Source organism: Cebus imitator, unplaced genomic scaffold (assembly GCF_001604975.1).
Source record: "Cebus imitator isolate Cc_AM_T3 unplaced genomic scaffold, Cebus_imitator-1.0 Scaffold0, whole genome shotgun sequence".
Lineage (NCBI taxonomy): Eukaryota > Metazoa > Chordata > Mammalia > Primates > Cebidae > Cebus > Cebus imitator.
This window is the reverse complement of record NW_016107315.1, coordinates 8,039,415-8,066,249: the sequence shown is the minus strand read 5'-3', so window position 1 is coordinate 8,066,249 and position 26,835 is coordinate 8,039,415. Positions and strand designations below refer to the sequence as shown.

Genomic DNA, 26,835 nt, shown 5'->3' with positions numbered 1-26,835 from the left:
AGAACTTTGAGTATTGCACTTGGTTGTTCATTTTGCTTGGAAAGAAAAGTAGGTACCTAAACTCTCAATCACATTATTTACAGACAGTCTCAGTCCCACGAATTGCAGCCTGTGCACATTTAAATTTGCTAGTTGACTTCAGAAAGAAAATCTTAGTTCCCAGTTTCTAGCTTCAGTGGCAATGATGTTTAAAAAAAAACTTTTCACTGTTACTTCTGTATAACACGAAGCATACACATTCTACTTTCCCTTTTAGCAAAAAAGAGGAAAGGGTGCCTGGCTACTTTTCACTTCCACTTGGCTGAGGACTGAATACTCATAACCCGTGTCTCTGCCGAGGTTTTTATGTTTGCATATACACCTTTATTGAGGCGTGTGTAAGTACAGATTCCACCAGAGAAACAGAACCAGAAGGATGGATATCCATAGCTATCATCTATAGCTATGTTTTTACAATAAGAAAGTCATACTTTCTGCTAACATGATACAACTGAAAATGTGCTAATGCTTTCCCTGGAACAGGCTGCAATGTCCTTGAGTGATAGTCGTTCTTTACCTAGATACCTTCTAACTTAAATACTAGGATGTAAAGTCAGTCACTGTGAATACATCTTATGTTAGATGATAAGAGTATAAAGAGGGAAAAACTAAAAAATATTTGCTTAATGCATATCTATCAGTACAAACATATAACAAAACAGAAAGAAATACTCACATATAGTCCTCATTTCTGCATCTGGTCACATGGTCATAGCTGGTTTATAGTTACCTTCTTCCACTACCTATGACATATTCCTTTTGCCCTCAGCAAGCACCTAAGCTGGCCATGGCTCTTTGCTTGGTAGGTCACCCCAATCTTCATTTCTGAAAGCTGGGCCATTAGCAGTTCTTCCTGAATTGGGTTGTAGTTCTCCATTGACTTTAATCATAGGACATGGTAGTACTAATAGGTGCCCTAAGGAATCTCTTGTATTCCAAATATACGTTGTCTTCTGTTGTGCAGTAGCAGCCCAATTTCCCTTTGATAATCAGGATCAATCATCCCAACCAGTACAACACTCCCTTATTTGCCTGTTAGTTCAGAGGTAAGAGGAGACCAAAGTGGCAGGGTGGCAGTTTTAACTTGTAATTCAATGGAATCGTTGAATCTCCGGTGGAAGCATTCCTTCCTTTCTAACTAAGACTTCTAGACCAGCTGAGCATCAGGTCACAGGAACAGAAGCAAACATTTTGCTAGCGGATCACCTATGGCAATAGTGAGTGGTGTCACCCCCATTTCTATCCCCTGATTTCTGGATCCGTGACTCCTGGCTACCGGAGAAACAGTATGTATATTTGATGCTGATTTACAGCATGCACGTCCTCCTGGAGGATGCTTCCCCAGTCCTGCAAAGTATTGCCACCTGGCTGCCATCATAATTGAGTCTTCACAAGGCCATTCCACTGAGCTGTCAAGCCTGCTGCTTCAGGATGATGGGGAATATGGTTAGTCCAGTCAATTGCATAGGCATGAGCCCACTGCGACACTTCGTTTGCTGTGAAGTGAGTTCCTTACTCAGAAGTAACGTTATGTGGGAATACCATTATGGTGGAAAAGGTAGTCTTCAAGTCCACAGATGGTATTATTATTATTATTATTTTGCTTTTTGCAGAAGCATTGCATTTAGAAAAAGCACATCCTTTTTTTGGGGGGGAGGATAAGAGGAAAGCAAATCTGTGTTCACAGTAAGTGTCTATTCCAGTAAGAACAAAACACTGCCTCTTCCATGATGGAAACAGTCCAGTGTAGTCAAGTTGCCACTAAATAAGCAGGCCAATCACTCTGGGGAATTGTCCCTGTCAGAGACTCAGTGCTGATCTCTGCTGCTGGCTGGTTGGGTGCTCAGCAGAGGTTGTAGCCAGGTCACTCTTGGTGAGTGTCGTCCATGTTGCTGAGCCCATGCACAACTTCAGTTCCTGCCACCATGACCACTTTGTCCATGAATCTGTTGGGAGATGACAGAACTGTCTGGAGAAAGAAGCTGACTGACTGACAGAATGAATCTTCCAAACAACTTGATTATTAAAAGCCTCCTCTACTGCGGTCACCCTTTGGTGAACATTCATGTGGAACATTCCCCTGCATTCCCTTCTCTCTTATGGGATGTTGCTCAGCTCCCTTATTGAGAATCTCTGTGAAGCACGGTGGCTTCCAAGGACTCCTTTGGACGGTCCTCTTAAAATCAGCAGATACAGCCATATCTCGGTGAAGCCGGAGCCTGGGGTCCTGCCAGGGGAAAGGAATATGGGGACTTAGAGATACGGAAAATGGAGGTTAGGCAGCTGATGCCAGAATGAGTCATGGGGGTGCCGGGCCTGGGCTTCTTTCCCTGGCCTCCTGGGCTTCCGGGCATGGTGAGTGAGAAAATCCAGGTGAGTATAACGCATTGGAATGGCGGCTTGAATTCAGAGGCCCAGCGGGGTTCAGCACTAGGGGCAAAGCTGGATTTGGAGAGTCTGGCATAGAAAGTATCTTCTCTGGGACAGAGTCAATCACTGAAGCCTCTAAGGGAAGGGTTTTGTGGGGTAAAGGAGCATGAAGGGTGTGGCATAAACTTTTGGAGGTCTCATCCAGAGGCCAATTTGGGTAATGCCCATTACATACAGAAGCTGTTGAGTCAGTAGGATTGGGCCCAGGGCACCTATGGGACTTTTGGGCATTTTCAGTGAGTGGTTAGGGTTCAGGAGGAAATAGATGGTTTCTGAACTCCTCAGGGAGAAGCAGGCCTCCTGGAAGCAAGAATGACAGTGGATGTGAGTTCCTGCAGCCGTCATGGACACACCCACTCAGCTCTCCTTCAGGAGACTCTGCTGCAGGATGCATGGTGGAATGATGGCCTCAGCTACTTCCACTATGAACACTGAGGCCACATGCCACTCTCCCCAACACCCCCCACTACTTCTGGCTAATGACTGAACTTGGAGCCCTCCCATTCTTGCCTGAAGCAAAACTCCTCTAAGGGCAACTTTTGCCCTGGGTGTCTCCCCATTGGCCTGGCCAAGACTTTCTCAGAACTTTCTATGCTGTGGTCTGAGGTTCAACCTCCTGGATCCTTTTGCCTTCTTTTATAGGTGTTGGATCTGCATCTCTGTCTAAAGGCTCTCCCTGCCTACTTCTGCTCCTTCTCCTGTTACTCTTTTGGGAGCTTTCCCCAATAGAGCTCTTGTACATCTAATTCTCTCTTGAGGTTCATTTTTGAAATTCCAAGAAAACACAAGCTTAGGCCATTCTGACTTCTCAAGCCTAACATGAGCCATCCTTTCCCCAGGAGACAATAGGGCCTTGTGGAAAGGAGCAGAAAGGAGGCTGGCGGCATCCAGACGGCCTGTCCTCTCCGATGGAACTCCTGGCCATCTCTGGGCGGGGGTGGCTCTAGTGGTGGAGGACAGTTGAGCTGGTTTGGGATCTGGGCAGAAGTATGCAGGAGCTGGTTCATACCAGCTTGTATTCTATTTTTAGGAATGTTGCAAGCTTGTTGGTATCATATTCATAGCTTGAAGTCAGTCCAGGTGGAAGTATTTGCACCTCAAGATAAATACTGAAAATCAGAGCTCTTCCCTTTGGAGACCTGGTTGTTAATATTTACCAGCACATCACTGAATGGAAGGTTATCATTTTCTTAGAATTGCTCCTGGGATAGGGTTCCAAATTATTATCCTAGCTGCTACAGCTCTATCATTCAGGGTCCCAGTAGGAATCAAGCGGCTCTCTCAAAAAGGTAATTGAGGACAAGTCAAGGAAGAGAGACCATTTACAAAGGTGTGGGCAGGGTATAGGGAATGCAAGACGGGATGGTGAAGTATCCCTGACCTAACAATAGTGGGAAGCTGCTACTAATCCTAAGCCTGAGCACACAGGAGAATGAGCCATTGGAGAGCCCCGTGAGACCTACAGCCTTAGGACAGGGCTGCTTGGCGGGGCACACAGCCTTGGGCAGAGGAACTTGATTACTTTCATCCCAGTCCAGCAGAGTGGAAGCCAGAAAAATAAATACTCCAAATACTCCACTCTCTTTCTCCCCCTGCCCCCAAGTTCCCCTGTCCAAACTCCTGCTGGTGTCTCCACTGTCGCCAACCAGGAGAAAGGGAACTGTGGGTGCAGCTCACACACATCAGCCGTCAGAAGCACAAGGCAAGTGGAGAAGGTGGAAGGTGGATCTATACGAACATCCGTGGGCAGAGCCTTGGGTAATCTGTCCTTGTGCCACTTGCCCAGCCGAACTCGATGCCCACTGCCCTTGCCCACTGCACTGTGGGGCACACACTGTTTCCTCTGCCTGAAAACTCTCTCACTTTCCCCCTTTCCCTAGTTCGTTACTTCTCATCCTTGGCTTAAATGTTAACCTCCTAAACATGTAAGCCTCTTCATTGATTGTATCATTTTGCACCCTGTTGTTGATCTGTTCATGGCAAATCTTTTCCCCAGTGGCTGTTATTATTATTATTTGAGACAGGGCCTCACTCTACCACCCAGGCTGGAGTACAGTGATACAATTATGACTTACTGTAGCCTTGACATCTTCCTGGGCTCAAGCAATCATGCCACCTCAACCTCCCTAGTAGCTGGGACTAAAGGTGGATGCTACCATGCCAGGATAATTTCTTTTAATTTTAGTAGAGACAAAGTCTCACTATGTTGCCCATGCTGGTCTCAAATGCCTGGCCTCAAGTGATCCTCCCACCTCAGCCTCCAAAGTGCTGGGATTATAGGTATGAGCCAATGTGTCTGGCCCCTAATGATTATTTAACAATAATAATACCAGTATTCAACATTGATTGAACACATACCATGTGCCAAGCGCCGAGGAATTATTTGTTAGACTCTTTTAGACTACAGTTTCCATAAGGGCAGGGATCATGTCTCTGTATTGTTCATTGGTCTATCTCTCTAGTGCCTAGAGAGATAGTAGCTGGCACATACTAGGAGCTCAACAAACATGTATGGAGTAAAAAAATCCCAAAATGAGCCTAGCAAGTTTTTCCTAGCTCTCTTGTATCGTGGGAGATTAAATATGGCTGCAAATCCTTTACCGCTCCTCCCACTGAGAGATGAAGTCCAGTTCCACTCTTTTGACATCTCAGCTGGCCTCGGTGACGTGCTTGACTGATAGAATGTGGCTGGAGTGACATTCTGGGACTTCTGGCTCATAAGAAGCCTTGCAGCTTTCGCCTGGGTCTCTTGGAACATTCTTGCTTGGTGCTCTGAACCACCACTTTTGAAGAGTGACGTATGAAGCCGCCATGCTGGTGAGGCCACGTGTAGGAATGGTAGATGGTTCGGCCGAACCTAGCTCTCCAGCCTTCTCTGTTCAGCCCCAGGTATCCACCAGTCCAACAGCACCAAGGGACCCCCACTGATGCCACGTGAAAGAGTTACCCAGCCAAGCCCTACTCAACTTTCTGAGTCACAAAATTGTGAGATCTAATCAGGTGATGCTTGTTTTAAGCCTCTGCATTTTGAGGCACTTTGTTATGTAGCAGTAGTCAAAACAAGTAATATTGATTAGGGGAAAATCCCCAACCCGCTTTTCCTCCCCTCCTTCACCCATCCCACACTCTCGGGCTGCCCTTAGGGACCGTTACCAGCGGGAGTCTTGCTAACTTTCCAGCAACTTATCTTTGATGTGGCTTTAAGAGGGGTGCCTTCTCTCAGCTGAGCTTCCATTTGCTACACTGCTGGGGAATCCCCCGAATGCTAGCCTGCCCACTTTACAACAAGCTCCGACAGCTGAGCTGTTCTGGGCCACCTGCCAAATCTCAGATGATACCCCTATGATGTCGGGTGACAGTAAAATTCAGTGACTCCTGGGTGGAGGGAGGCCCTGTTTTTGAAGCCTGCTTTGCTCACCCAACCACACAGCTCAGCTAGACCTCATCTCCAATTAGACTTGGGGAAATGCAGGTGTCGGCCCCGGGCTCCCCCAGGGTCCACTGCAGCCTGGCTCTCTGGGTCAGATCGGTTTCGAGCAGAGCAAACTGCTGCTGGAATCACCAGGGCTGTGAGGAGGTTCAGAGGATGACCCCGGTTAGCAGTTAGAGGACTGAACCATGGGCGGTGTGCTCTGAATGTGTGAAGGGTGATAGACGGAGCCTTTTGGATATTTCTCGTAGTACCAAAGACTAAACAGGCATTTGAGAAGCCTGAGGCATCTTTGCCTGCTCCAGGACCTCTGAAGGAGGTCATGTGGGGATATCCCTGGGGCATTTGCTAACTCATTCTCAGAAGGAGATCTGAGGAAAATATATTCACTCCCTCGTCTCACTCCTTTGCTGCCCAAGCACACGTGGGTGGGTGGAGGGAGGGAGGCCAGCGACAGCATTCCTGGTGGAGGGAACGAGGGTAAGTAAGCACAGGGTGTCTTGTGGTGCAGCAAGACAGGCTCACCAGGGCCAGACGGTGTAGAGCCTCAGACACACTCTTTGGTGCTCTGGGGCACAGCCCTCATTTCTTAGAGGGAAGCTGGTGTGGACTACACTAGATGAGGCTCATGGCGTATATAGGTTCCCAGGCTCCACATGGACCTATAGAAACAGAAGCTCTTTGGATGGGGCCCATGCCTCTGCATTTGTAACAAGTGTCTAGGCAGTTATGAAGAAGGAAGCCAAGTAGTACAGAGGTTAACTCCATGGCTCTGGAGTTAGGCCTCAGGGGTTTAAATCCAGACTCTAGCATTCAGTGCTTGTACAATTTTGGCACCTCGGTTTCCTTATCTGAATTGCAGATAATTATAGCGCCAACTTTACTGAGTTGGTGTGAGGATTAAATACATTAACATGAGTCAGATACTTAATATGCAGATGTTGGGTACTCAATAGCTGATTTTTCCAGCAACCTGAATGATGACAGTAGTGCAATGAGGAAACTATCGACCTGTAGTACAGAGTCAGACCCCAATACATGTTTGCTGAAGGGAGGACAGGAGCATGGCATATTCAGCCAGGTCATTGGCATGCTCATGCTACGAACAGTGATTTTCACAGATAGGCCTAGCATACCTCTAGGTGCTGGGGGTTCAAAAAGAAATACATCATTTTTGGTACCTGCCTTTAAGATACTCGTAAGGTCATAGATACAGAAATGGATGTTTAGGAGGAAGTATGGTAAGTTCTATGTGAGGGGCAGGCTCTGACTGCACCATCTTTGAAGAGGCAGGGTAGGCTTCCTGGAGGAGGTGATGTCAAAGGGGGATCAGAAGGACAAGAAGGAGTTATCCAGGGAGAGGGAGCTGATTGCCAGATGTAGGGGAACACTCATGCACTATTGGACATTCTGGGCCATCAAGGACTTCAGTGTGGGTGAGGTGCATGGTGTAAGAGGCAGGAACATCAAGGTTTGAAGCTGGAAAGATGAGCAGCATTCGCTGGTTGGGTTGAGATGAGTTGGGCTGAATTGGGCTCCATGCCTTCAGTTCTGGCCAGCTCATGTCACCCACACAAAGCACGTTCTTACCACAAAGGGTCACCTGTGTATTCTTGAATAACACTCCTCCGTGGATTAGTCAGTTATACACTGCTTTGGTGCCCAGAGCTATGAAAGGTCACAGAGGCCCAAATTCCTGCCCCAGGAAACACATGATCACTTTCAACTGGAGGACTGTTAACTAACTTGGGGACCACATTTCAAAATGGTCACGTGGAGATTAGAGAACATTTCCTAGAAGAAGTGGCATGGCTAAGTTTTGAAAAGTACATAGCAGTTAAAACAGGGAGAGAAGAGGAAAGAGGACATGCTGTGGAGGGGCCAGCCAATGAGAAATTCAGGAGGCAGAAAATCTCAGGTGTGGTTCAAAGGACTCTGGCTCAAGAGGGGAAAATGTGTGCTAAGATGGGTGGTGGGAGAGGCAGAGGAGGGAGGCAAAGGTCCTTGTTTGTTAAGGTATAGAGTTTGAAATTAATGCTGAATGCAGAAATAGTGAAAGGTTTTAAGCAGAGGAAGAAGGTCACGTGAGTTCTCTAGGATGCTTTTGGCAGTAAGTAGCCGAGCACATGACTAAAGTGGCTTACAAAACGGGAGGCTGCTAATTTCTGTTAGGAAGGTAATTCTAGGGCTGATGCAGCAGATTCTACCAGCCCCAGCACCTCTGTGGCATCATTCCTTATGATTACAAGGTAGCTGCTATGGCTCCAAGCATCACGGCTTTGTTACAGCATGCAAAACAGGAAATAAGGACACACACATCTATACAAGTGGCTCTCATTGGGTGCAATTTTATGATGTCCGAAAGCATTTTGGGTTATCACAACTTGGGACAGCTGCTGACATCTAGTAAGTAGAGGATTTCTTTCTTTCCTTTCCCTTTCTTCTCTCTGTCTCTGACTCTTGATATACTTTTAGTTCCTGGGCTTTCCATTCCATTGTTATGTTAAATGCAGTGTCTTTTTTTCTCTTTCAGTGTTTCAAAGGATAGTTTGATTGACCTTGTTATTGTGATGGAGCAGTGATGGTGGCAAGCTAGGGAAGTGTTATCAACTTACAATAAATGCAGTTTGTCTGCACTCAACCCAAACCTTGAAATACTGTCTCTCATATTTCCGCTGGAGGTTTCTGGGTTGGCCTAATTCTTTTAAAGATGCCGAGCCGACCTGATATTTTTTCTTCCTAAACAGCTTCCTTTTCCTGTTTCCTGTTTACCATGCTGTCTGCCATCAGCCTTGTTTTTTCAAAATGAGAATTTGTGCTCTGCTCTTAGTTGTGGATATAAACATATCATGGACGTGTGTGTGTTTGTTTGTGTGTGTGTGTGTGTGTGTGTGTGTGTGTGTGTGTATGGTTTCTTATATGTTTTCATGTCAACACAATTTAGCTGACAAAATTCTAGGCTCTTTCAATAACAAAGTTGTGATTTTCCTTCTATCATGAAATCAATGCTGAAAAGAATAATATAATAAAAATGGTAAACCAATGTACTGTACTGAAAATCTGTACCAAGGGAGTTATTGGAAAATAAATATCATATGTTTAAATAATCCAAAGGTCAAAGAAGCCTCAAGGGGAATAAAAATATACATGGAATGGAATAGGCATGAAAATACAAAATATCAAACTTTGTGAGACACAGCTAAAGAGTGCTGAGAGGAAAATTTATAACACTAAATGCTTACATTAGAAAAGAGAAAATGTCTCACATAATCTAAGCTCTTATCTCCAGAATCTACAAAAAGAAGAGCAAAATAAACCCAAGGTAAGTAGAAAAAGCGAAAAAAATAAGGAGCAAAATTAATAAAACTGAAAACATAAAAAAATTAAACAAAAAAAATTGTTCTTTGAAAAGATCAATGAAAGTGGTAAACCTTTAGAAAGACCCACCAAAAAAAAGAAAGATACAAATTAGCAATATCAGGAAAGAAACAAGGGGGTATCACTACAGACCCTGCAGACATCAAAGGATAGTAATCAAATATAGTTGACAGCTAACATTGGGATTAGAGGTGTTAACCCCTTCACCTCCATGCAGTTGACAATCTACATGTAACACTTGACTCTCCCAAAACTTAACTACTAATAGCCTACTGTTGACCAAAGCTTTACCATAACATAAATAGTGGATTAACACATATTTTGTATGTTATATGTATTACATGCTGTATTCTTTAAAAAAAGTAAGCTAGAGAAAAGAAAATATTAAGAAAATCATCTCTCTTGATAAGTCAAGCTAGCAATTTATTAATTTTATTTTTTCAAAGAACCAGCTTTGGTTTTAGTAGTTCTGCTCTGATCTTTATTTCTTTTCTTCTGCTAGCTTGGGATTTGGTTAATTCTTCTTTTTCTAGTTCCTTGAGATGTGATATTAGGTTGTTAATTTGTGATCTATTTTTTGTTTCCAGATGTAGGCATTTAATGCTATAAACTTCTGTCTTAGAACTACTTTTGTTGTATCCCAGAGTTTTTGGTATGTTGTGTTTTCATTTTCATTCATTTCAAAATTTATTTAAATTTTCATCATTGACCTAAAGATTGCTCAGGAGCATGTCACTTAATTTCATGTATTTTTATACTTTTCAGAGTTCTTCTTGGTATTGATTTCTAGTTTTATTCCACGAGTGTCTGAGTATATACTTGGTATGATTTTGAGTTTTAAAAATGCATTGAAACGTGTTTTGCAGCCTCACTGATGATCTACCTTGGAGAATGTTCCATATGCTAATGAGAAGAAGGTATATTGTGTAGTTGTTGAATGTTCTATAAATGTCTATTAGGTCCATTTGATCTAAAGTCCAATTTAAGTCCAATGTTTCTCTGTTAATTTTCTGTCTCAATGATCTTTCTAGTGCTGTAGGTGAGATGTTGAAATCCCTCACTATTATTGTGTTATTGTCTATCTCTTTTTTTAGGTCTAGTAATATTTGTTTTATTGATCTGAGTGCTCTGGTGTTGAGTACATATATATTTAGGATTTTTTTTTACTGTTTTTGACTTAAGGTGCGTTTTGTCTGATATAAGTATAGCTACTCCTGCTTGCTTTTGGCTTCTGTATGTGTGGAATATCTTTTTCTCCCCCTTTACTTTCAGTACATATGTGTCTACCAATAAGTTGAGTTTCTTATAAGCAGAATATAGTTTGATCATTTAAAAAAATCCAGTGTTTCGATCTTTATCTTACATTCAAGGTTAATATTGATATGTGACATTTTGATCCTGTCATATTGTTAATTGTTATCTAATTGTTTTATCAATGCTTTTTTTTTTTTTGTCTGTTGTCTTTGTGGATTGGTGGAGTTCTGCCATGCTGCCATTTGATTCCTTTCTGTTCCTCCTTTGTGTAATTATTTCATAAAACCTATGAGTTTTTATATTCTTATGTAGTTTTATGATGGTGAATACCAACCTTTTGTTTCCATCTTAGGACTACTTTGAGCAAGGAAGAAATAGAAATTCTGAACAGACCAATAATAAGTATTGAAAATGCATCTATAATAAAAAAAATTGCCAAATTTTTTATTCCAAAAATCCCAGGTCCAGGTGGCTTTTTAAAAAGTTCCAAAAAAGGCCCAGCACCAAATGGATTCACAGATGAAGTCTGCCAAATGTACAAAGAAGAGCTTGTACCAATCTTCCTGAGACTGGTCCAAAAAATGGAGGAGGAGGGAATTCTCCCTAACTCATTCCACAAAGCCAGTATCACGCTGATACCAAAGACAAGGACACAAGAAGAAAATTACAGAGCAACATTCCCCATGAACATAGATATAAAAATCCTCAACAAAAATACTAGCAAACAGAATCAGAAAGATAATACAGCATGATCAACTGGGTTTTATTCCAAGGATACAAGGATGGTTCAACATATGCAAACCAATAAATGTGATTTATCACATAAACAGAACTAAGAACAAAAGCCTATATGTTCGTCTCAGTAGACATAGAAAAACTATCTGAAAAAATTCAGTGTCCCTTCATGATAAAAACCCTCAACAAACTAGGCACAGAAGGAACATACCATAAAATAATAAAGCCCATGTATGACAGACAAACCCATAGCCAACCTCATACTGAATGGTAAAAAGTTGAAAGCATTTCCCCTTAGAACTGGAACAAGACAAGAATGTCCACTTTTACCAATCCTATTTAACATAATACTAGAAGTCCTGGCCAGAGCAATCAGGCAAGAGAAACAAATTAAAAAAACATCCAAATTGGAAAAGAGGTAGTAAAATTATTTTTGCTTGCTGAGGCTGTGATCTTATATCTAGAGAATACTAAATCCTTTTAGATTTAATAAATGAACTCAGTAAGGTTTCAAGATACAAAATCAACAGACAAAAATCAGTAGCATTTCTATAAACTAATAATGATCAATCTGAGAACCAAATCAAGACAGCAATCACATTTACAATGACTAAAATTAAAAAACAAAAAACACCTTAAGCTGGGCAGGGTGGCTCATGCTTGTAATCCCAACACTTTGGAAGGCTGAGGTGGGCGGATTGCTTTAGCCCAGGAGTTTGAGACCAGCCTGGGCAACATAGTGAAACCCTATTTCTACAAAAAATACAAAAGTTAGTTGGGCATGGTGGTGCCCACCTAGAGTCCTAGTTACTCAGGAGGCTGAATTTGGAGGATTGCTTGAGTCTGAGAGGCAGAGATCTTGCCACTGTATTCCACTCTGAGTGGCAGAGAGAGACCTATCTCAAAATCAAAACAAAACAAAACAAAAAATCCTAGAAATATATTTAACCAAGGAGGTAAAAGAGCTCTACAAGAAAAAGAACAAAATACTGATGAAAGAAATTACCGATGACCCAAATGAAAGTATAAATATCTCATGTTCATGGAGCAGAAGAATTAATATTGTCAAAATGACTACACTGTCCAGAGATACCACAAGTTCAATGCAATTCCTATCAAATTACCAACATACTTTTTCACAAAGAAAAAAATTCTAAAATTCATACATAAAGAAAAAAGAGCCTGAATAGCTAAAGTATTTCTAAGCAAAATGAACAAAGCTGGAAGCATCCCATTATCTGACTTCAAATTATACTACAAGGCTATAGTAACCATATAGTAACCAAAACAGCATGGTACTAGTATAAGAGTAGACACATAGATCAGCATAACAGAATAGAGAACCCAGAAATTAAACCACATATTTAGAGCCAATTGATCTTTGACAAAGTTGACAAAACACACACTGGGGAAAAGATACCCTGCTCAATAAATGGTGCTGGAAAAATTGAATTGCAATATTCGGAAGAATGAAACTGGATCCGTATCTCTCACCACATTAAAAATCAACTCAAGATAGATTCACCATTTAAATGTAAGACCCAAAACAATAAAAATACTAGAAGGAAACCTAGAAAGAACCAGACATTGGTCTGGGCAAATAATTCATGACTAAGATCTCAAAAGCACACACAACAAAAACAAAAATAGACTAATGGGACTTAGTTAAACTAAAAAGCTTCTGCACACCAAAAGAAAGAAACAACAGAGGCTGGGTGCAGTGGCTTACACTTGTAATCCCAGCACTTTGGGAGCCTGAGGCGGGCAGATCACTTGAGGCCTGGAGTTTGAGACCACATTGGCCAATATGGCAAAATCTCATCTCTACTAAAAAATAAAAAAAATTAGCTGGGCATTGTTGAGATCCACATGGGGTGGCTGGCAAAATATTGGGGAACGTTATAGATTAGTCTCAAACCTTTTGAAAGGCTGAAAGATTTTATTGGGACAGGCTGAAGGCAGCCGGTTCATTACCTTAGGGAAAAGATAGAGACGATAAGAGGCTTTCCCAGTTTAAGTCTATTTACCCCACATTCCTTTGTCTCCACTCTAATTTGTTTGCTCATGTAAACGTTGTGCTGATGGCCCTCTTAGGGGGAGGTCAAAGGGGAATTACCCATTAATGGTGTTTACTCTGTGCCCCAGAACCTAAAGCTTTTAAGTTTGTAAAACCACTCTTTTAACCATGCTAATTATCCGCAAGCATGTTGACTTAGTACCTTTGTTATTAAATCCATACTGAATAAATGTGAGGCTGGACAGGGGTCTTGGTTTATTGGCTGCAATCACCCTGGGAAAGCAGCCGATGACCATTCCTAGCCCACTTGAATCACTGTAATGGGTGTGAGAGTGCATTTATTCATCTGTCATTGAGTCAGGGTCTGTGTAGGGTTGTAGGGGCCCCACAGGGTCGTGGGTGTCCCTTATGCTGTGTTGAGGTGCAGGATCCAAGAAGTAAAACAACAGGTCACTGAAGAACTGGTGAAGAGCATCTGGACTCAGGAGGCCACGCCACCTGTGAGTGGAGATCAGTGATGGCCCCCAAATGCCCAAGAGCATCTGTATTTATTAGATACAAGCAGGGGGCAGGGTCATGAGTGAGGTCATTATCTATAGGCTTAGTAATAGGGCATACATAATCATGTAAGTTACAAGCAAGGGAGCCACCCCATTACATCACCTGGGCAGAGAGGTGGGTTGTGCGCCGCAGGGGGCCATGCCATGTGCAGTAGTAAGGGGTCGTGTACAGAAAAGGGGTCCACCCCCATCAGGTCACTGAGACAAGGAGGTAGGCTGTGTGCAGCAGGTGTCATGCACAACACTTCTTATCTGGGGGATGGAGACTTCAAAGGATTTCTAATAGAAGGATACTGTAAGCCAACGCAGTGGGAGCTGATAGACTTGTGCTCTTCTCTTAAGATACTTATGGGAGGATGATTTGAGCTAGCACAGGAGTGAGAAAAGACTGATGGGGTGTACAGTCACCGTGACTGGTCACACCAGACGGGTTATTCTCCCTCGGTTACTTTCAGAATCTCAGGCCTGAGGCCTACTTTCCACAGGAACTGAATGCAAGGTACTACAACTCCGTTATCAGGAGGAGAGGCTCTTGCTCCAAGCCTGCCACACAGCATATGCCTTTTCAGGCAGGGACACCACCACCTGGGTCTTTGGTTCTTGTCCTGGTCTGGCTGTTTTCCCATGTACTGCTTCTGTTCTGTGACTGCTCTAGGCATTCCTCCTACTACAAGCTACTATATGGTTATATGGAAGGATTATATAAATCAGCACTAAATGTGTCAGTACAGCTCTGACTACAATACCTATATGATTATATAGAAAGATTATATAGAACTAAGTAGATATAAGTATTAAGTATGATTATATAAACTAGATATATGTAAGCAGTAAGTTATACTTCAAGCACCAATTCTATAAACTAATATATGATTATATATGCAGGATTACATAAAGGAAACAGCTGAGCAATAACACTATAAACTAAGATATTCTTCAGGCACTGGTAGTGCCTGGGGTCTGGACAGTTCGCCTTCCTCAGTGCCCATGGCGGGTGTTACCCACAGTCTGGAGGACAGACCTCCACAGGTGGTGATCGATGCTGTCTCAGGTGGTGACCCTGACGTGACTGAGGTCACAGGTGGTGCCCTGTGTGAGGAGACTAACATCACAGCCGGTGCTGGTCTGAGGAGACTCAATGTAACACTCAGCACAGCTTGCACCAGAGCAGGGACCCACCGACGTGATACCCATCACAGCAGGCCCTTGAATGTGGAGCGAATGGATGTGATCCAGATCACAGGGTGTGGTGCACATACCTGTCATTCCAGCTACTTGGGAGGCTGAGTCATGAGAATCAAATCACTTGAAGCTCGACAGCCAGAGGTTGCAGTGAGCTGAGATCACGTCACTGTACTTCATTCTAGGAGACAGAGTAACATTCTGTTTCAAAAAAAAAAAAAAAAAGGAACAAAAGAAATAAACAACAGAGTGAACAGACAGCCTGCAGAATGGGAAAAAATATTTGCAACCTATGCATCTGACAGGGGACTAACATCCAGAATTTACAAGGAATTCAAATAACTCAACAACAACAACAAAATACAAATAACCCCATTAAAAGGTGGGCAAAGGACATGAATAGACATTTTAAAAGAAGACATACAAATGACCAAAAAGCATATGAAAAAATGCTTATTATTACTAATCATCAGAGAAATGCAAATTAAAACTATCATGTGATATCATCTTACACCAATCAGAATGGCTATTATTAAAAGGTAAAAAAAAAAAACCCAACAGATACTGGTGAGGATGTGGAGAAAAGGAAACTTATACATTGTTGTATAAGTTTGAATGTAAATTAGTACAATTTCTTTGGAAAATAGTATGAAGATTTCTAGAAGAACTAAAACTAGAACTACCATTGGATCCAGCAATCCCACTACTGATAAACATGCATGTGCAAGGAATCTTTGATATAATGATTTCTTTTCCTTTGTATCTACTGATCATATCAAAGATTCCTTGCACATGCATGTTTATCACAGCACAATTCACACTAGCAAAGATAAGGAATCAACCTACATGTCCAGGAGTGGATGTTGTGGTGTTTATATATATATATATATATATATATATATATATATATGAATTATTATTCAGCCATAAAAAGAATGAAATAATACTTTTTGCAGTAACATGAATATAACTAAAGTCTAACTTTTTTTTTTTTTTTTTGAGACAGGGTCTCTTTCTGTTTTCCAAGCTGGAATGCAATGGCTTAATCATGACTCACTGCAGCCTCAACCCCCAAGGCTCAAGCAGTGGAGGTCATTATCTTAAGTAAAACAACTCAGTAACAGAATGTCAAATACTGCACGTTCTCCCTTATAAGTGGGAGCTAAGTAATGCATACACATGGACATAGAATGTGGAGTAATATACACTAGAGACTCAGAAAATGGGAGGTGGTGGGAGGGGGGTGAATGATGAGAAATTATGTAATGGGTATGATGTACATTATTTGGGTGATGGATACACTAGAAGCCAAGACATCACCACTATCTAATGTATCCATGTAACAATGCAGTTGTACCACTTAAATTTATATTTTAAAAAAGAAAATCATAAGGAAGAAAAATATATTTACTATTATGTGGAAGTGGGTCACCACAAAGGCTTTTGTCCTCATTGTTTTCACACTGAGTAGGCTGAAAGAGGAGGAGGAAGAGGAGGGATTGGCCTTACTATTTTGAGGGTGGCAAAGGTGGAGAAAATTTTGCATGTGAGTGGACCTTCCCAGTTTAAACCCACGTTGTTCAAGAATCAACTGTACTATGAACAACTCTACACACATAAAACTTGTCAACTTAGATGAGATAAACCAACTTTTCAAAAAGTGTAGACTCCTATAACTCATCTATGAAATAGATAATTTGAATAGCCCTGTAACTACTAAGGACATTGAATTCATAATTAAAATTCCCCAGGAAAAAAATTTCCAAGCCCAGAGAGTTTGACTGGAAACTATTTCAAATGTTTAAGGAATAATTAGCACTTTGAAAAGGAAGAAAATGGGAAGAATCACTCTACCCGATTTTAAGACTTATTTCATAGCCACAGTAATCAAGATTATGTGATATTGGCAGAGGGACAGACACAAAGATTAATGGAAGAGAATAAAACCCAGAAGTAGCCCCACACAAGTATGGCCCACTGATTTTTGACAATGGTGTCAAAACAATTCAATGAGGGAAGGATAGTCTTTTCAACAAATGGTGCTAGAGCAACTGGATGCTCACAGACCAAAAAAGAAAAAAAACACCAAAACCAAAAAACCTCAGTCTAAACCTTTGACCTTATACAAAATTAACTCAAATTGGATCATTGATGTAAATGTAATAGGTAAACTATAAAACTTTAAGAAGAAAACATAAGAGAAAATCTTTGAGACCTAAATCTTGGTGAAGAGTTCTTGGACCATAATACCAAAAATATAATACATAAAAGAGAGAATATATAAACTATTAAAATGAAAAACTTTTGCTCTGCAAAAGGCCCTGTTAAGATCAGCTCCATAATGGGAGAAAATATTTGCCAACCACATATCAGACAAATAACTCATGTCTAGAATATATATATGGTCCTCAAAATTCAACAGTAAAAAAACCCAGCCAATTCAGTTAAAAATAGGCAAAGGACTTGAAAAGACATTTCATGGAAGAGGATTTTTCAAATGACGAATAAGCACGTGAAAATATATTCAGTGTCACTAGTTACAAGGGAAAGGCAAACTAAGACCATAATAAGATATTATCACATACCTATGATAATAGTTAAAATAGAAAAAACAGTGACAATACAAAATTCTGACAAGGATGTGGAAAATCTAGATATGTCAGACATTGCTATCCTGTTTTGGGGAATGTAACATGGCATAGTCACTCTGAAAAGAGTATAGCAGTCTCTTAAAAAATGAAGCACACACCCTATATGTTAGTCAGGTTTCTCCAGGAAAAAGAGCCAACAGGATAGATAGTGCTAGCCTGGGCCACCAAGACTTTTTTTCTATTTATTTATTTATTTTTTTGGAAACAGAATCTCTCTCTGTTGTCAGGCGCCAGGCTGGAGTGCAGTGGTGCGATCTTGGCTCACTGCAACCTCCGCCTCCTGGGTTCAAGCAATTCTCCTACCTCAGCCTCCCAAGTAGCTGGGACTACAGGCATGTGTTACCACGCCCAGCTAATTTTTGTATTTTTTAGTAGATATGGGGTTTCACCATGTTGGCCAGGATGGTCTTGATCTCCTGACCTCGTGATCCGCCCGCCTTGGCCTCCCAAAGTGCTAGGATTACAGGCCAAGATTTTTTTAACAATGACCCTCTAACCCTGCCCCAAGTGATTCCATGTGCAGCTAAGATTAAGAACCACTGTTCAGGGGAGACTTGAATCTTGTATGCAAAAGAGTTGCTCCATGTGATCCTACAATTTAGGCAAATTTAAAATATACTCTTGCCTCTACCATCTGACATACCTCCCACACTGGACACTTGGCCAGCTCTGGGAACCCCTTGTATTCTTCTGGCTTTGAGAGAAGTTGTTGAATGTAAGGTATGAGTCCTGCTGAAATCTGGGCCTTTACTACTTTTTGGCTGAAGGTCTAGATTTTTTTCTGAGCTAGCCTTACGTTGGCTCAAGTAAGGCTTCAAAATGATTAATGTATTTTGTGCCTCAGCTTCTTCAGCTATAAAATGAGAAAGACACTAGTGTTGAGTGGTTTAGACGTGATGTTGGTCAATGATTTTGTAGGATCTTAACAAGTGTAGCCATTATTTTGATAAATAAAATAAAATAAAATAAAAAAGAAATCATTGAAATCAGCAGCAGCAAAGTTAAAAGACAGAATTGTGACTCCTGTTTAGTTCATATATTTCTCCGGGAAGGAGGAAAATTTCTGTGCTGGGGCATAGAAAACAAGGGACTGTACCTCAACGGTTCCAAATTGTCTTTATCAGATTGGCCTTCTTTATAGTTTTAGTTTCAAGATGCTAGAGAAATTTTCTGTGGGCCACTGCCCTCTACTGAAGTACTATTATCACTTCTGAAGAGAAAATACTTGGACTTGCAATAGGAGAAGTCAAGGATTGCACTTGAATTTCAGCTCACTGAGGAAAAGCTGCCCCCTGTGTGAGCACTGAGAAAGAAAAGAAATTTTTATGTGAGGAATGCAAGCCCCTTTAAGTTATCTAGCCCAGAAGGGCATTGGAGTAAAAAGCCATCACGTCTCAGTCTCCACTTGAGCTAAGTAATTGTCTCTTGAAGCCACTTGCTGTGGGCTCTAGACTAGCTGATGCCAAGTAGCCATAAGATGCCATATACTATAACCATGGACACCACAACTCATATCCTGTAGCTCAGGGATCTTCAACCAGACCAGTTAGGAAACAGGCTGCACAGCAGGAGGTAAGTGGTGGGCAGGCAAGCAAGAAAAACTATTTGTGTTTACAGCCTCTTCCCATTGCTCATATTACCATCTGAGCTCCTCCTCTTGTCAGATCAGCAGCAGCATTAGATTCTCATAGCAGCACAAACCCTGTTGTGAACTGTGCATGTGAGGGACCTAGGTTGCATGCTCCTTATGAAAATCTAATGCCTGATGATCTGTCACTGTCTCCCATCACCTCTAGATGGGACTATCTACTTGCAGGAAAGCAAGCTCATTCTACATTATGGTGAGTCATATATTTCATTATACAGTACAATGTAACAATAATAGAGATAAGGTGCACAATAAATGTAATGTACTTCCTTCATCCCTCAGCCATCTCCCCCTCTTCCCCCAGGTCTGTGGAAAAACTGTCTTCCATGAAACTGATCCCTGGGGCCAATAAGGTTGGGGACCACTGCTGTAGCTCAACAACATAAAGCCAATCACTAATCAATGTTATTTCTGCAAACCAATGAGAATTCCTGTCAAATAACTTTGTATCAGTCCACCCCTTGCTCACTTCTTGTCTTTAAAAACCTTCTTGTATGGATGCAGCTGGAGGCAATTATTCTAAGTGAATTAACATAGGCATAGAGTATCAAACACCACACTTTCTCACTTATAAGTGAGAGCTAAACATTGGGTACTCGGGGACATAAAGTTGGCAACAACAGACATTGCGACTGCTAGAGTGGGGAGAGAAGGAAGGGGGCAAAGATTGAAAAACCGCCTACTGGTACAACTAAGCCTGGGTGATGGGCTCAGTTATACCCCAAACCTCAGCATCATGCAGTATAGCCGTGTAACAAAAATTCACATGTACCTCCTGAATATAAACTAAAAGTTGAAGTTATTTTTTAAAGAGCCTGCTTACAACAAAGGTGGAGCATTCCCCAAATCAACTTGGAAGTGTGTCCTGAGCAGGTGGCCTCACGTTGGTTCAATTAAAGTCTTCAAAATCATTAATATATTGTGTGCCTCATCTTCCTTTGAAGTCGGCATTTATGATGCCATGAGAAGGATTCAGAATGACCCCCTTGCCTCTACCATCTGACCGACCTCCCAGACTTGGCTCCAGGCCAGCTCTGGGAACCCCTTGTATTCTGACTTTGAAAGAAATTGTTGAATCTAAGGTATAAGTCCTGCTGAGATCTGGGCCTTTCTCATTTTTTTGGTTGAAGATCTAGATTTTGCCTGAGCTATTTTTTTCCCATCCTCCTTTACTAGAATGGAAGTTTTCCATCTGTGCCTAATCTGCAGGAGATTTGGGTTGCAGAAAAGGAAAAGGGTAGAGGGAGCAGCATTTTTTCACCTCTGCCTTGGGGCAGGGAGGTCTGGGTCCAGGTATTGGGAGTTCGACACTGGTGGTTTTCCTTTTCATAGCATGCTTTTAAAATTGCAGCTACTTCTTATTGTTTGAAATTCAGATTTGGATGTTTCATCTGTGACCCGTTCCTATTAGTTCTAAACTGAAAAGTGCATGAGAATGAGTTCTCTTGCTATGAAGAAAAGAGGCAATTGCTCCCTTTGACACACTGGAGTGCTCTAGGTGACTGGAGGCTTTGCAGAGGTGTCAGGGCTGTTCTCCAGGACATGAAGTAGCCTCGTAGGGCATTTCTCACCACAAGAACATTTTTTTAGGGATTGATCAGCTGTGTGGGCATAAAATACAGGACTGGTTGCTCATACCTTTAGCTCTCTGGTGCCACCTGGCGGTTAGAGGCATTTTGGGATATGTAAGAGAGCAACTCACCACTCTTGGGGGATACCTAGAGGAGTGGTGCTCATAAGTACCACAGTTCCACCCAAACACATTCCAGGCCTTGGTCATTTTTGAGAAGTTCGCAAATCATGGGAAATCAAGCTTCAAAATCTGAGCGGTCTTTTTTTTTTTTTGAGATAGAATCTCACTCTGTCATCTTGGTTCACTGCAACCTCCAACTCCCTGGTTCAAATGATTCTCCTGCCTCAGCCTCCCGAGTAGCTGGGATTACAGGCACGCGCCACCACACCCAGCTAGTTTTTGTATTTTTGGTAGAGAGGGGGTTTCACCATGTTGGCCAGGATGGCCTCGATCTCCTGACATCGTGATCGGGCCGCCTCGACCTCCCTAAGTGCTGGGATTACAGGCGTGAGCCACCGTGCCTGCCACCTGAGTGCTCCTTTTTTTTTTTTTTTTTTTTTTAAGTTTCTCAATTCTGAGTTCTACCTTGATTGCACTGTGCTGAGCGCTCTTTTAAGGGACAACCACTGTTAGAAACACAATCTTGTTTTATGTACGACACTTAGGAGACATCTTCTTGTAAATATCTAGGAAAAAGGACCCACACAGCCCGGGATGATCATCAACAATGGCCAAAATGTGAGTCTTTTGAAATGCCCGAAATTATTCCTTTGTGTGCACAATAGAAAAAAGCTGGTTTTAGAACCAAATGAAATAGGATAATTACTTCCAATGGCACTTAGAGTTTTTAAAGATAAATTCTGAGAAAATTGCCTCAATCCGAGGTAAACAAAAAGATCCTAGATCTATTTCTGAATTAAAAAAGACTTTGAAGGCGTCCTCTTGTCCACTTCCAGCTGTTTCACCTCATCCACCCTGCACCTTTACATCCTCTCTTATCCCAAGTCCCCTGTCCTGACCTTCCTTCCCTCTCACTACCGCCGTAGGAAATTCCCTAGAACTTGAACCCCCGTCCCTGAAACCCCATTTTGGCAGCTCCTTTCTAGATAAAACCACAGCAAGAGGTGAGGCCACTATTGTGTATACCCCTTGGACAAAAACTGAACTTAAGAATAGTATGAAAAGACTTGCCTGACCTGCTCCAAGATCCCATAGGGTTTGCAGAACTGTCTGATTTAATTGTCCAGATTTATGAGCCCAGATATTCTGATCTTTGTCAATTAGTTCACAGGCTGGTATGAGAAGGCAGGGCCAGTGAATGGCTAAAAAAAGCAATCTGGAAAAATCCCTTAGAGGATTTTGAAAAGCAAACGGAAGCTGACCATGAAAGGATCCACACTTCAGCCAAGTCTCTCCGTGATGTTGTTTCTAGATCTTTCCTGCAATGTAGACCGGAAGATCATTCAACAATATACTCAAAGGCCCGATGAATTTGTGCTTGATTATTTTGAACAGTTCAGAAAAATCCTTTTAACAATATTCTGGAATTGAATGCCTCATACTAGCCTCCAAGATCATCTATGATTGTGCTGCTGCACTCTGGCCTGGGTAACAGAGCCCTGTCTCCAAAAAAAAAAAAAAAAAAAGCCAACGTACCTCTGACCTCTTGGAAGCAGTCCCCACCCCAAACTGAAATGTGAAAATTCCTGGTCATTCCAAATTAGATACTCCAGAGAGCAGTGACAACCATTTCGCTGATAATGCAGCTAAGAACGCAGCCCTGAAGGTTACATCAGACAATAGATATCTTGAAATGTGCTTACAAGCTTATTACCCATTTAAAACTTTGGCCAGGCGAGGTGGCTCACATCTGTAATCCCAGCTACTCAGGAGGCTGAGGCACAAGAATCACTTGAACTTAGGAGGCGGAGGTTGCAGTGAGCTGAGATTGTGCCACTGCACGCCAGCCTGAGTGGCAAAGTGAGACCCTGTCTCAAAAACCAACCAAACAAACAAACAACAAAACCCCCCAGACCCCCCAAACAAACAATAAACAACAACTTTATTAGAAGAAGCACAAACAGGAGCTCTCAAGAAGGAAGTCAACCCCAGGAAAGATAAAAAACCAAGTTTTCTTAGAAACAGGCTTATGATGTGGACCTAATGATAGACCAATCCTTCCCTTACGCCTTCAATTACCCTTTAAATAATGTGTTTATGAGCTGACTCATTGGAATCCAGATGAAACAACAGCTTGGGGAAAGCAACATTATTGGCAACCATCCCCTTCTGTTTATTCTTGCTGTATGGTTTGTCCCAAACATAATCCTGGAAAACTCCTTCAGGGGTTACAGGGACATTTTCTTTTGCCTTTAGGACCCTTTGATGTATGGCAATTGGACTTTTCTCAGCTGCCCCTATCCCAGGGTTATAGATATGTTCTGGTGCTAACTTGTGTTTTCTCACTGCGGTGAAACGTTCCCAAGCCAATGAGCCATGGCCCAAGCAGTAAGAAAACTGTTATTGGAAAAGATAATTTCATCATGGGGAGTTTCATCTGAGCTCCAGAAGAGTCAAGGAACACATTTTGCTGGTCAAGTAATTCAATCCATTTGCAGCATTTGGCCTATATTCCAATATTTCCATTGTGCTTTTAACTCCAAATCCTCTGGACTGGTGAAACACACCAACAGTATAATAAAAACTCACTTGGCCAAACTAACCGAAGTTTTTAACTTTCCCTGGCCAAAGGCGCTCTCACTAGGTCTGCTCAACCTCTGATCAACACCATTTGGAAAACGCCAGCTCTCTCTCTTTGAAATAATAATAGGAAGGCCCACTTGACTAGATGCAGGAACTTGGGAATTTTCATTTCTTAAAGGTGATATCCTCTATTACTGCCAAGGTCTCAGAATACTCATTAAAAACAAAATCAATCAAGAATTCCTTTTGCAGAGAGCTCCTGGGAGATGAAGTCATCAAAAATCATGGCCTGTCACTGGAGATTTTTTTTTTCTTTCTTAAGGTCTCTGCTGTCTAATATTTCACAGGCTAGTGAAGTAGTTTTGGCATTCCAAGCATTTTTGCCCTTTGTGAATTTCCCACTTGAGTGATTTGCAACTATTCCTTTTCTTTTTTTAAAAAAAAATCTTATTTTAGATTTAGGGTACAACATGCAGCTTTGTCATAAGGGCCTATTGTATGATGCTGAAGTTTGGGGTGTGATTGAACACATCATCCAGATAGTGAGCATAGTACCCAAGAGTTAGTTTCTTAACCCTTGCCTCCCTCCCTTCCTTTTCCTTCCTAGTTCCCAGTGTCTTGTTTCCATATTTATGTTCATGTGTACCCAATGTTTAGATCCTACTTATAAGTGAGAATATGTAAACATTTCGTTTACTGGAAAGGACGTCAAATAAAAGATCCCTTCGCACCTGGTGGGAAGGGACCATATCAGGTACTATTGGCCAATCCCTGTGCCACTAAACTTAAAGACATTGAGTCATGGATTTATATTTCTTGTTTTAAAAAGACAACCCTACCAGAGGGACATGTTCTGTCACAGGAGATCTTCAGTGGAAGCTGACTTGCAGCCTTCCTGACCAGGGTGGAAAGCAGATCTTCAGTGGAAGCTGACTTGCAGCCTTCCTGACCAGGGTGGAAAGCAGCTGACATTTGCGGTTGTTTGTTTTCACCCAAGATACCAGACCAGGCCTGTACAACTTGTTCTTCGTAATTCTAATGCCAGCCACACCTGAAATATTTGCTCTCCTTTTTCTATTGACTGGAATACCTATGCTTTTAGGCCTCCTTCATATGTGGGTATCCTCTCTTGGATAAAATTGTTTTGGTAAAATTGTCATATATATATGTATGTGTGCGCATATATATGCACACACATACACACACACACACATTCTCTTAGGACATATGTAAACAAATGTTTGTAATCAGATTCCTGGGTTTTTGTTGTTGTTGCTGTTGTTTTGCTTTTTTTAGAGATGGGGTTTTGCTCTGTTGACCATGCTGGAATGTAGTGACATGATCATAATTCACTGCAGCCTCCAACTCCTGGGCTCAGGCAATCCTCCCAACTCAGTTTCCCGAGTAGCTGGGATGACAGGTGTGCACCACAACGCCCAGCTAATCAAAAAACAAAATCTGTAGAGATGGGTCTTGCTGTGTTGACCACACCGGTCTCAAACTCCTGGCCTTAAGTAATTCTCCCACCTCGGCTCTCAAAGTGCTGGGATTATAGGCATTAGCCACGGCACCTGGCCTAGGTTTCTGTTTTGCCATCCCTGATAGATTTGACCATACCATGGAGGAATAATCCTCTGTTCAAAATCTCCCAGACCACTGCCACTGCTGGAAATTTGAAGAGATGCTGGGTTTTCTACCCTAAAACAAAAACGACCCACTGGTATCTTCTGTCCTAAATTTCACCAGTATTCATTATAGCCCTTGTAACACAACTCAAGGCCACATAAAAGGAAACCTGTTTATCAGATCTGCCTGACTCATCTTAACCTGTTTGTCCTGTGTTTCAGTCTAACTCATCAGAATCCTGTTGTCAAAATCGTTGCTCCCTTACTCAATAATCATAGTACGAAAATCCAGGATGTTGTTAGAAAATCCAAAGGAAAACAGTCCCTCTCGCTGTCAGGATCCTGTCTTCTGGCTCTAACATTTCTGACCCATTGATTTAGTAATGCCCCAAAACTGACGTTCTCAAATTATAGTGTACTTACCTGTGCTCCACCAGAATTTATTTTAGCCTGTGGAGAAGATCACCATCCATGGTCCTGTAAGTGTTTAAGGGTATGGAGTGATGAAGGGCTATGTTTCTTAGGATATTTTGTTACCCTTCTCTCTCCATGCAGCTCTGAAGAAACTCAGCATTGGACTAGTTCCCTCAAATTTTTCTCTAGGCATGACTGCAGGTCTACTTTAGATGCAGATTCTATTTAAAGAGAGAGTGCTAATTATCTGCTGCCATCAAGAAGATAGCACCATGCATTTTTTTTTTTTTTTTTTGAGAACTCTTTTGCCTTGGTTGGGTGTAACTTCCTGTGAACACGTGATCTAAAATCTTTCTAAAACCCTAGGAGACATTGCTGATGAAACTGCTCCCTCCATCACAGCTCAACAAAAAGCTACAGATTTATTGACTAAGGTTGTGCTAGACAATCACATTGCTTTAGATTCTATCTTAGCTGAGCAAGGAGGTGGATATGCGGTGGAAAACACCTCTTGTTGTGTATATATAAGTGTTTCCCATGAAGCAGAAACTCACCTAGGAAAAAAATCAAAGAAGAAGCTGCTTGGCTACAGGTCTCTAAAGAAGAACTGGGATTTAATTTTCTTCATGATGTTTTTAGTAGACTCTTAACAATAGCTTCCTTTTTCATTCTGGCATACAAATTCTCTTTTTGACTATAATCCTATGTGCATTATATATTTCTACTATTCAAATTAATGCTAGATATTTTTCATTATTTTATTTCTTCTGAGAAAATGAAAATCATGGTATTTTAAGGACTGGAGATGATGGAGCAAGCGACAGCAGCTATGTAAGTCAGTGCTTTGAGTGAGAACTCATTTTTGCCACTCTGTAATGTCATCCTGATTCAGCTTTTTGGTGCTCTTAAAATTCCTCACTGAGATGTCTCCACTCTCCTATGCGGGACAGGCCAGGAATGAGCCTGGGGAGTACTCATCCAGCTTTTGTTGTATGCAGGCTTTTGCGGCCAGGGGGCAGCAAAGCTGGCTCCAGTCTTTATTCCTAACCAGCCTCTGGAATGCCTCTGATGCTTTTGATCTTATCATGACAATTGTTCTGCAGCCTGTATTGTGGTCCAAGTATTACTTTTTCTCCATTTAAAACACTTTGAATTTGTGCTCCATCCTGTCTGCCCTTCCCTGTCACAGCAAATTT

General features: G+C 41.8%; 1 long non-coding RNA gene across 2 annotated transcripts in view; it reads right to left on the bottom strand.

The window, feature by feature from the left end:
• Window positions 1–25,903, bottom strand: part of LOC108299516 — a 33,456-nt gene extending 7,553 nt beyond the window's left edge. Inside the window, exons 1-3 of one of the 2 annotated variants that reach the window (XR_005196861.1) lie at window positions 25,649–25,903; window positions 15,103–15,226; window positions 716–2,266 (exon numbers count right to left, since the gene is read on the bottom strand). This is a non-coding gene — a long non-coding RNA (uncharacterized LOC108299516). Of the gene's footprint in view, window positions 1–361; window positions 2,267–15,102; window positions 15,227–25,648 lie in introns of those variants that run through there. The other variant, XR_001822998.1, reaches the window with a different exon arrangement.
• Window positions 25,904–26,835: the final 932 nt, after the last annotated feature.